This window comes from Canis lupus, chromosome 15 (genome assembly GCF_003254725.2).
Source record: "Canis lupus dingo isolate Sandy chromosome 15, ASM325472v2, whole genome shotgun sequence".
NCBI classification, from domain to species: domain Eukaryota; kingdom Metazoa; phylum Chordata; class Mammalia; order Carnivora; family Canidae; genus Canis; species Canis lupus.
The window spans coordinates 22020545-22032845 of record NC_064257.1 but is presented as its reverse complement, the minus strand read 5'-3'; the positions used below and the strand labels follow the sequence as shown (position 1 = coordinate 22032845).

The window sequence follows — 12301 nt, the reverse complement described above, 5'->3', positions numbered from 1 at the left end:
CCCTACTTCTCAGCATTTCTCCAATTTACACAAGCACTTTCTTACGGTGTGCAATGCCTCCTAACTAGGTGACACACCACGGCTTCAGAATGGTGAAGGACCTTGCTGTCTACTCACATCCTCTATGCTATGCTACTTTGAACTGGGAAAAGTATTTTATTTTGTAAAGATTTATTTATTTATTTATTTACTTACTTATTTATTTATTTATTTATTTATGAGAGAGAGAGAGAGAGAGAGAGAGAGAGAGAGAGAGAAAGGACACACCTGCAAGCAGGGGGAAGGGCAAAAGGAGAGAAACAGACTACACCCTGAGCCCGTCCTGGGACCCTGAGATCATGACCTGAGCTGAAACCAGGGGTGCCAGGTTCAACCAACTGAACCACCCAGGAACCCCTGGAAAAAGTATTGTAAATCAAGAGGGACTTGTCTCTCTTTCCCTCCCATCCTGTCAGAAGACACAAATGGGCCAGCAAAGTGGAGTCAAAAGCGGGAGGGAGCTTGCAGCTTTCAAATAGTGTTGCATTTATCTGTCCTTGTGAGATACTGCCTGGGAGTTGACTGAGTTAAGAGCGGGTTGAGGAGTAGGTCAAGGGATTCCAAGGAGTAAACAAAGGGGCCCAGAAACTGGAATGCATCCTAAGAAGGAATACCGGGATATGCTGCCCTCTGCAGGATTTTTAGGGAAAAATACATCAGTTAAAACTGGCTAAACCTTTAAAAGTCAACATCAGTGTTGACAAGGATGTAAGCAGAAGGAATGTTCATATTCTCCTGGGGTATTTATCAGGGAATGTCCAGAAAAGCTGAAGATGTGCCTTCCCTATATCCCAGCAACCTCACGATATCCTGGAGGTACTCTCCCACATTTGCATAAGGAGATACGTGTGGGAATGCTCCTTGTTGCATTGTTTATGACAGCTAGAAATTGGAAACAGCCCAAATATCCATCAGCAGAAAGCTGTAAGCATCAATTGGGATATATTCCTACCATGGAATGTTGTACAGCAATTAAAAAATAAGTTTACGTTAATCAACATGCACACATCTCAAGAATATGATATGGAGAGATTAGCTGCATAAAGATACATAATATATTATTTATATAAAGTTTGTAAACACACGAAATACATAGAGTGTAATACCATTTACATAACTGAAAATGAAACCAAAACTGTGTGCACTAAAAACAAACATAGCAATGATGAACACAAAACATGAAAATAGGCTTGGGAATCCCATAACATGATATAGGGAAGGGCACGCAAGATTTTGATTATATATATTGTGTTTTGATTCTTTTGCGTATTCATAATACTTATGAATATTCATTATATTATACTTATTATAAGGTCTGAAATATTTCATTAGAAAAACTGAGGAGCTCTGATTTAGATTCAGCTAAAATATATAAAATTCCTGCCATGTATCTAGTACAGTGCCCTTCTACATCTGGCAGTATGATAGCTGATACCAGAGGAATCTGTGCTCATAAGTGCAATAGAATCCCATTATCCTGAAACTTCTGCTTGTACTTTCAGATCCGGTGAATGTGACCCTACCTGACCTCCTGCCCGATGCCGTGAGCTCACCACTCTGACCGATAAACTTGCAGGAGAGGTTACAGGGGGAAGGAGAAGGAAGGCAAGGTAAATTATTAAAACTTACTATTAAGAAAGGGTACCAAGTGGATTTGGAATTTTCTTTTCTAAATGAATTCAACTTCTTTCTGTGGGTCACATTCTCTCTCAATGTACCAATTTCTTAATAGAAACTGTGTGATGAGGGATATGGGTCCAAACGAAGAAATTCTCTGTGATAGAATCATGAGTGCATGTCGCATGAGGAAAAAGGCAAAACATCCTGGGTTGGTTTTATGTGACCTATAATGGATAAGACTTGGAGACCAGTTGTTGCGTACCTAAACTGAGATTAGATGTTTAGTTTTGAGGCACCTGTAGGGGGAACTTCAAGCATCCAATGAGGTGAACTCCTATTAATAGTTGTCAACTCTGGCTTCACATTATAATCACTGGAGAGTTCTAAAAACTATTGGCTTGCTCCCCCCCAGAGATGCTGAAATAGTTCATGTAGGGTGGGGCCACTCCAGGTGGTCAGATTTTATCACTGTCACTTCCTAGGTGATTCTAATGTACATTCAGCATTGAGAACCACTGTGCTGCAGTTGTCATCTTCATGGCTATTGGTTTACTCTGGTTGGGGTGGTTACTGCTGGCCCATCCTGTCCTGTTTGTGCTGTGATGGAAGAAACGTTGGGCACTTGTTGTTTGTTTCTACTAATTCTCTCTACTCAGACTTGCAAATGTCTTTGATGTGCCATTTCTTGCCTGGAAACTTGGCTGGAAATTATTCATCATGCCTTGGCATTCTTTTGTGCAAGGCCAAGTGTTTGGAAAAAGTCAGGGCTGTGCTATGCAGCAGAGGTAGGGGAGTGGGGGAATCAGGGGGTCGGGAGATGTCACTGACAAGGCCACAAAGGTCATCAATTTTTTGTAATGTCTAACAGGCCTGGGCTCTTCAAAGTCTCAGTCAGCTTCTAGACTTACATGCTGGCTAAAAGAATAGAATAGTCCTAGCACCCACCCCCCCTCCTTCTCCATCCCATCCCTGATCTCACTGGAGACAATTGTAATAACATTTTAAAAATGCATGAATTTGAGAGCTAAAAATTTAGTTTAAACTTCCAATCCAGCAGAGACATCTTTAACAATACCTCGTTGGATGGCCATGCTTTAAAAGTCTTTGCTAGTTCCCCGTTAAAATACTTCTATAAAATGCCTATACATTTTGCTCCGATGTTAACACTGGGACTACAAGGAGTAGTAGTCACTATCCCAGCCCTTAGATGATTCACAGGAGAGGTTAGAAGGGAACACGTGTGACCAATTGCTGTAGAGTGTGAGATGTAGAAGGCAGTCTGCACATCCTGTACACGGGTTATAAAATTAGGAAAGAGGAAGGTTTGTGTGGATCAGTTTTGTTGGAGAGGGGTTTTGCACGGAGGGAGGGCTTGACATAAGTCATTTTTTTGAGTCTTGTCAACATGCATTTTGAGCAGCTTCAGCACCACCTGGGAGCTTGTTAGAGGTGCAAAACAGGACTTCAGGCCCCATCCTAGACCCATGGAAGCAGAATCTCCACTTTATTTTTAATTTTGTTATTTTTGTTCTTTTTAAAGATTTTATTTTTTCATGAGAGACAGAGAGAGAGAGAGAGAGGCAGAGACACAGGCAGAGGGAGAAGCAGGCTCCATGCAGGGAGCCCGATGTGGGACTTGATCCTAGGTCTTCAGGATCATGCCCCGGGCTGAAGGGAGGTGCTCAACCGCTGAGCCACCCAGGCCTCCCAGAATCTCCACTTTAACAAGATCCTCAGGAGCGTCATATGGACATGAAGGCCTGAGAAGCATTTTAGAGGAAGGATTAAAGATTCTCCAGGTTTTATGAGATGACACGAAAGCTTCCATGTGTGAAGTGGTCTGGTGCCACTACAGCTCAAGCATAGGGTGAAAGAGGAACAAGTGATGCCATTTGGAAGGGCAGGCCTGGGCCTTGTCATGAGGGGGCTTGCAGAACATAGTGAGGAATTTGGATTTCATCACGAAGGCAGCGAGAAGCTAATTAAAGCCAATTAAAGGTCTAAGCAGGAGATTTTTGCTTTAGGAGAATGCCATTGGCAGTAGAGTGTAGGATGGAAGGAAGGTCAAGGGAGGGCCCAAGGGACCCGGCTTTAGGAGGCTGTTGCCATCACTGGAGAAGTGGTAAGGACACAAACCCAGGCTGGCCCCTGGGAAGGGAGGCAGAGGTAGAGACAGGGAGCTTTTCAGGAGAGCTGAGCAACAGGACTTATTACTACATGACGATTCTCATTTCTTTGAAAATCCTTTTAGAAATACATTGTAGGTCACTAGGAGAACAAAGACCAACATGTAAACAAGCGAAAAACCTAAATGCTCAAATGCCTAATCCTGGATAAATGTATAACATAAGAAAACCTGGTTAGGAGAAAAACAATTATCCATGACAAATATTAGGAGCAGGAAAGACTATGGAAATGTTTGTCATTCTGTTGTTTCGGTGCCGTCTCAAATTGTCTTAAACAGAGACTTTTGATGACTGAAAATTGATACTTGCTTTACAATTTAGATGAAGAGAAAACATATTACTGTTGTATAATATCGTAGGAAATGTGTAAAACCAGAGGAATACACACCAACTATGTGCACAGGAGGATTTTTGTTGCATTTTTAGCCTTCAAGCTACAGGGGGTTTCTTACTGATTAACAGAGGAGCTATTCTTTTCATGTGTCATTGGAGGTGTAATTATTTCCTAAAGTGTATTGTACCTCTTATACCCCATTCCTTTATTTATAGTTCATATATAATAGAAATTATTAGTCTCAAACTTTTCTTTAAGAGCAGAAATAAATTTCCAGTAGTTTGCTGTTTGAAATATTAACATGGCTGATTATATTTTACGGATTCTCTTAGCAAAAAAAAAAAAAAAAATTGGGAGTTTTTCATTCCACTTTTAGGTTTTAATCAATAACATAAATTATGTATGAGAAGTCTTAGTATATTAACTGCATTTTAAAAAGGTATTTGACAAAACGTGAAATTAAATTACCAATGCTGTCATTTTTATGACATATTTTTTTATATTTTTGAAAATATATTGATCATCTGTTACTTTACCACAGATGAATATTAGCATGAATATTAACCCAAACTCTATTTGGAAGAGGATACACACACACACACATATATAAACATCAATATGGTAATGAAGGTGAAGTCATATGTTTCTGAGAAGCATTTGAACATGAGGTGAAAACAGCAGAAGAGCTGAACTTTTTGTTATCGCCGTCCAGCCTTGCTGCCATCCCTCACTGGGTTGGGGGGGTGGTTGAGGCAAATATCTACCTTTTCTTTCGGAAGACCAATATGGTCACATGATGGCCACACAGTTCCTTATTCAATTTCCTGAACTTACCTCTCTGCCTTATTTCTTTGTGTCTGCTTTCCTGACAGCAGCAGTTCACATTTGACCTTCATGTCTCCCTCTCTCTTATTAGTTTTGCATTCTCAAAAGAATTTTCCCTCGCTTTGCGATGGAAACCCTCCCATAGCTATTTATACTTCCAGAAAGCTAAAACAAAATTGCTTCTTAATGTCAATGGGATGCCACTCCACAGCTTAGCGGCCCTACTAATGCAAACTCCTTTGGGACATCAAAAGCTCAGAGAGAGCTGACCTTGCATGCATGGCTGGGATCCTAGTTCCAAATAGGTAATTTGATCTTGAGTCTTAAGCTTGCAGAACTAGTTCTTTGGCAGCATAGCTCAGCAGTTTTTATAAGGAAATCCTAGATTATACAAATTATCTCTCCCATTGACTGTAAATTGGAACTTTGTCTCGGGAAAACAATTTACCAACATTTTATGACTCTTTTCCACTCAAGGATTCTACTTGGATGCATTTGTGCTATAGGTTCCTTGCCCAAGTACCCAAAGAGGTTCAATGTAGTGTTGTTTATAAAGGCCAAAACCCTACATACAATCTCTGTATCTACTAGTGGGGAATGATTTAATAATTGTGGTCCATTCCCTTAATGGAATGGTAGCCAACTATCTGTGTGCTCTTATGCAAAGATTCCTAAAGCCAAGGAATTGTTTGGTGGGGCTTAGTGTTCCCTACTTTTTAGCACTCCCCTTTCTTTGATGTAGACAATTGATATTCTAGAGCTAACATTACAGCATAGTCACATAAGAAAGTAAAATAGTATAATATTTATACATAGTATAGAATATATGCATGTATAGGCATGAAACATTTCTGGAAGGTTATACTTGAAATAGTGGATATCTCTGGATGGAAGGGTTGGGCATGGGAGTGGAGAAAGAGGCTCTACACTTCTGGTCTTCGTCATGAACATGTATTTTATTTCAAAAATAAATTTTAAACAAACAATTCTACGTAAATAAGTAGATAAAATGGAGATAAAGGCCATTGAAAAGGGGCAGTTATCTTAGTCTTTTGGGTGCAAGCACCTTAACAATGCCTGCAAAAAAACAGAGGCCCTTGTGTTTTCTGTGGTGGCCCATGAGACGAGATACTTGATTATTTTGCCTATCATTATAGCCCCACGGAAGGAATGGTTCTCTGGAGTCCTACTGTCACTTGATCCTTCAGGACCCTAAAGATTACGACTTAAGTCTGGTTGGGATAGCAAACATCACCTCCTCCGAGAAGCCTTCTGTGTTTCTTGTGGCCTGCCTGGTCTCTGCCTTCTTTCCACTCCTATTCTAAGAAATTCATTGCTTTAGAGTTGGTGCCTATCTGCCCTTTAATCATACTGACTGTATTCCTTTTATCTCCAGGCAGTGGATGGCACAATAGGTCTCCTGCTCAACTATACCTGCTCTCATCACAATGTTCCCTTTGTTACTCTACAGATATGCTGATTAGGCATCAGGGTTTTACTTCTCTACTGAGGTTGCCAGTAAAGGGCTTCTTTGTGCAATAAAGGGGAGATGATCACACAGTGTGCCAAATTACCATAATGGGACATTCCTGCATAGTAGCGGAGTAGCTGCAGTTCTTCTGGGAGATTCCTACTTCAGGGCAAAGTCCCAACTTCTTAGCATGAAGAATGAGATTTTATATGCAACCTCACCCTGCCAGCATGCATGCATGTGCATAAACACACCCATGCACAGGCACACGCACGCACACACACACGGAATCCTGATCTGTGGCACTTCCTTGTACACATCCATATTCCAGTTTTACCAAGTCATTCGTCCTCCTGGAACACACAGTGCATTTTTATACCACAATATTACTTTACACCAACTGTGGCTCAATAGCATGCAAAATGCAGTTAACCCATATTCATTTCTCCTTCTTTTGCCTTTTGACTTAATGATGTTTGGCTCTAACTAAATAGCTTCTCCCATAGAGGGAGCAAAAGTGACTCTGGCAAGATAGTGGAGGAGGGGCAAATCCCAATGGTGTCTTACAGTCCTCTGGGTTTGTACTGCTCCACGTTATTGCCCATTGAAGTTTCACTGGAATGTGTTCCATATGTACAAGGCTAGCCTGCATTGTAAACAAAAACGTGTATTTGCCTTCCTTACATAATATGGAAAAGAATTGTTAGGCTTATAGAGAAAAAGAGATAGTTGTGGTTCAATGTTTAATTTTTGGTTTTGCTGGGAGACGATGAAATTTATTTTCATTCCTCCTATTTTGAGTTGTACCTTAAATTCAGACATGCACTTATCTCAAGTTTGTCCTTAAAGGCTAATTGGCATTTATTCTATGGTATTCAGACTTCTCTTATATTAACTCTTAACTTAACTAATTGGCTTTTGTGTCCAAAGAAAGGATTAAAAAGCTGCAGAAGTAAACTACTCCAGAGTAATGCATAGAACCCACTCACAGAGAGCACATGTGTAAGACACTGGAAGTTCTCTACTCAAGTTCTCAAATATCAAGAAATGACACAAACAGCTGTTTGACTGGCATGTTGTGATCTGGCTACTTATTGTACATCACTCTGGATTCAGATATAGTGATATGTGACACATCACCAGATATTTAAAGGCACAAAATATCTGTTTTTCAGCTTAGTTACAAATTTAGAGTGGAGATAATCTATTTGGTATGAAAACAGTTGAGCAGAGAGAGCTTGTGGTTGGATCACTGACTGCCTGAATTAAAATTGAGCCCCTCTGAATATTTCTACTTGCCACTCTGCTGTGACAAGAGCATGACAGTCAACTCAAAGGAATAATTGGGATAGGAGAGAATGGATAAATGACATATGAAGCATTGTCCTTTAAACTCGACACAAGTGAACCAAGATCATGGTGGCTTCTCACTTAAACAATGGAGGAACAGATTGAGGTACCTTACTTGAAGTGGTCAAAGTGGCAACTTCATTGAGTGTCAAGTGAAATGGAAGGACAACCTGTTCTTTTATGTTGCTATTCATGAGTTAGTGTCCATGACTTATCTAACAGCCAGGGCCTTGTTCCTTTCAGTGTGAGGTTAGTAGTTACAAATTTGAGCCCATGGAACCTCTTTCTCTCTTGCCTTTTATTTTCATGAAAATAAAGAAGGCTGAATCTAAGGCAGGGATAAGTATTCAACTTTAATAGTAATCAAAGAAATACAAATAAAAACAGGACTCCATGTTTTGGTCTGTCAGATTGGGCAAAGACTTAAAATTATGTAAAGCTCATTGTTGGTCAAGGGTTGTCATATACTTAGATGGGAGAGTAACAATGTAAAATGTCAACGGTTTTTCTGGAGGGGAGTGTGGGATATCAAAGCTTCAAGATATATAGATTCCTTGATAAGAAAGTCTACCTTCTAAGGAAGTTGATTGAGGGTAAGAGCAAAGATTTAGCAACAAAGATATTAATTGCAGTGTGTTTTATAATACAGCAAAATTTGAAATGGCTAAAGTGTTCATCCATTGGACATTGGTCTAATCAGTCATGGTTTGTTCATACAATGAATGCAATACTCTATAGCCTTTTAAATGCTGAAATGTCTGATGCAGAAAGATGTTCACAATATTGTGTCATTACCAAAGCGGGTTAAAAATTAGTATCCTTTGTATATTCCAACTTTATTATGGAAAGTATATAGATACACATATGTGCATAAAGATAGGCGTCATGATTTAATAGAACGGTATACCAAAAAATTAACCCAAGTTATTTCTGGTAGTGAATGTTAAGATTGTTTAAAACTTTTCTTTCTACTTGCATTTTAAAATTTTCTATCATTTTTAGATAATTACATCAGTGAAACAAAAACACTACTTGTAGCTTAAATAAGTAAATATGAATATGCATGGCGAGCTAAGTCATTTTATGACCCTGACAATGATAGGAAGTTAAGGAATCTGTGAACCTGTCTATGATGGAGACTGTATGTTACCTACTCTAATACCCACTTCTTTGGTTTTAGCACCACAATTTTTAACTGGGCATATTGCCACCCAGAATAAAAGACTATATTTCTCAGCTATCCTTGCAAGTAAGGTGGTCAAGACTAGATTCTGACCATTGAGATATAAGTGGAAATTCTGTGTGGGACTCGCAGAACTTTTACGAAAGAGCATGGGTTCACCCTTATTTTCTCTTTTTCCCTTCTTACTAAACACATTGTATTTATTGTTGCAAACTGATCAGAACCTTTTACTAAATGGCTTATTAGAATTGGTTGTCCAGAAAAAGAAAAATTTTGGAACATTATATAAAATATATTTTCAAAGATATCTAAACTGGCATGTTACATTTCTTGGATTTCAAGATGAGTTCTTTCTTTAGTGATTTCTTTTTTTTTAGGTGTAGCAGATAAGCCTATATAGACACAACCTCAAATGTTGATATAGCCAGTTTGGAGGAAATAGCTTCCAAATGCAATTCTTAATTATATAAAAGTTAAACATTAAATGGATGTTAATGATGATGGAAATAATGGCATTTTAACACCAGTGCAAACGTGGCTTATTAAAGTACAGAGCCCTTTAATAAATAAATACATTTAGGGAAAATGAGCTCATTATTGAAGAATTCATCATCTGGATGTATCATTTAAAGAATTTTTACCAAATGAATATTTCTTTGAACTAACATGACTTTGAGAGAAAAACTGTATTAAACTCTGAGACCAGTAAGTAGATTCTTTAGCATTAGTTCATATTGCTATAAAAATTAAAGGATAATAATATGATTTGTACCTTGAATAGACAACATTATCTCTTAGTCTCTTTTGGGGATGTGACACTTTCTCAGATTTCATCATTATATGACTAATTTACAGGGTAGCATCATTGGGTGCTTCGAGGATTTAAACTTTGATGATGATGAAAGTTTATTTTGCTAGTGTTGCTTCTGTAAAAACATTCAGACATTTTTAAATGACTTTTTGAAATGGTTATGAAAATACAAGTAATTAAGAAACACATTAATTCCTCTAATCCCCCAAATATAAGATGTTATTAGAATGTGGCCAGAGTTTTTTTTTTTTTTTTTAAAAGAACACATTTCTTTAGAGAAACATCCCCTTTTTCCTTTCTTTATTTTATTTTTCTCTTTATCAATGCAAATGTTCATGTTTTCATCTCTGTAGGATTCTTTCCTCACTGCATTCCACAAGCCCAGAGAAACTCCCTGGAACTCATACAAAACCCTCTCCTGCTACCATATTAGGAATCAAAATGTGTAGCAGAAACCCACTGCCAAGTAGAGATAATCAACAGGGAATGTCTGTGCCTTCAAGCCAAATGAGTGCAGAAAAATGATCAAGGCAGCAAAATAAATAATAAAACTGAGGACTGGCTTTAGAGTATGGTCTTGTTATATCACGCTTGCTAATAAAGCTGTGCTGGAAATTTCTATACCTCTTGGCCATTCAGGTACGAAGACCCAGTTAGGTCTGATTTTACTGTGGATATAAGTCGCTCTGGGTCACAAGTAGAGCAAAATTAAATAATATATCTTTGTCTTATTAACTACATGAAAAATTTTGTATGCTTCATAAATCTTCTACCATAAGACCTAACCGACTCTGTAATATTTTAAATTTTAGGTTTGTTCCCCACCCCCCCCGCAACTTTTGCAAAGTCTGTAAGTGTATAGAAGTTACCAGAAAACTTTCTGGTTATATTGTTTTCACTCCAAGTAAAATTGGTTAACATTAGTTATATTTTTCTTACATGTAGCACTCGATCCATCACATTCTTGACTAGAAATAAATTTTTAATTAATACATGTGACAAACTAATAGATGTTTCAAACCACAGCAGTGGTTCTGGAATCCCAGCAAGGGACAGGATGGAGATTATATAGGAAGGCTGAGCAATTATCTAGTGGATGAAACAGACTATTGTGGAACTAACTGCCTGCTTTATTAAGACAGTAATGATGATACCTGAGGATGTAATGCTGTAATGATGAGAAATTTGACCTTGCAGCCACATTTTGTGAGTTTTAAAGGAGGCAGAGCAAGAAATGAGATCAGAGAACAGAAGCTTTCATAAATCAAGGCAACAGATGACAGGATGACAGGGGCCTGGGTGAGAGCATAATTGTAGACTCAGGATGAAACAAAGAATTTAGAGCTGTTACAAACTAATTTGTGTGCCATAACTCTCTGGGGAATTACAAATATCAGAAACTAGTAGATCCCGTGGTCAAACTGCTTCTGGACATATTACCTGGACCAAAACAACCAAAAAATGAAAAAACAAGGACAAACCAATAAAAATGCATTCCTTGTATGTTCACTGCACGTCATAGTTTACAAAGTTTTCCTGGCTATTGTCTTATTTGGCTCTTTATAAAATTTGTGGGGAAGATCCTCCTTACCTGTTTAATCCACACGTGGGCATGAGCTGAGTCACTTCGGTTAAATAACTTGCTCAAAGTCTCAATAAGAATGTGCACTAGATCTCAAATCCTTGCTTTCTCCAAATATCTCACTAATGCCCATTCAAGAGGGAGTGTCTGTGCTTTCTGGAGGGCTCCTCCTCTCCTTTGAAGTATGACTTAACAATAACTTCCCACCTTGTTCATTTGGTTGTTTAGTCTTTAATTTGAACGGTTTTTAGTTCTCCGATAGTTCTGGGACTCCACAAAGTCTGGGACTTTGGACACATTATTTAGCCACCCTGGCTTTGGTGAGGCCAAACTATGCCCTGAAGTGACAGCAGACAGGAAAAGCCCTTTCTTAGAAGGACTGACCAGGGTGCCCAAATACCTTGGCTGCTACTGCCATCTCCTGTTCAGAATGACTCCCCCAGAACTGCCCTTAACATACATTTGCTTAAAATTCAAGTGTGATACCCAGGCAGACTGCCTCCAGGGGAGTCAGGAATACTGCTTGTGCATGTGAGGTTCCCCATTCAACCTGTTCTGGAAGCAACATCTTTTGGTTGGAAGTGGCCAGTGTTGGAAGGTGGTATGAACAGGAGTAAGGGAGGGAAGATTACTGTTTGTAGGAGGAGGTAGCTGGGGAAAAGAAGTCTCCATGTGGCCAGAGATGGAGGAAAAGAAGCAGCAATGTATGCCTACTCTGAGTATACTGGATGAAGGACAAACACTTCTACTCTGAAACTAAAATCTCTGCATGGGCCATGTACGAGAGAAGTGAAGGAACATAGGACATCTGATGTTCTTCTGATTCCAGGAGGGTGCATCAGAGGAGTTTTGATGTACCTCAGAAGCACAGACTGTGCTATAGATACACCCCACCTATGA

At 38.9% G+C, this 12301-nt stretch overlaps 1 protein-coding gene and 1 long non-coding RNA gene across 9 annotated transcripts in view; one reads left to right on the top strand and one right to left on the bottom strand.

Moving 5' to 3' along the window:
• Window positions 1–12301, bottom strand: part of SYT1 (synaptotagmin 1) — a 541941-nt gene that overhangs the window by 31131 nt on the left and 498509 nt on the right. The gene's annotated exons all lie outside the window — the stretch shown is intronic.
• Window positions 1–12301, top strand: part of LOC112654769 (uncharacterized) — a 312057-nt gene that overhangs the window by 40255 nt on the left and 259501 nt on the right. For all 6 annotated transcript variants that reach the window (XR_007402258.1, XR_004804963.2, XR_004804962.2 and 3 more), the window contains exon 2: window positions 1542–1649. This is a non-coding gene — a long non-coding RNA (uncharacterized LOC112654769). The remainder of the gene's footprint in view (window positions 1–1541; window positions 1650–12301) is intronic.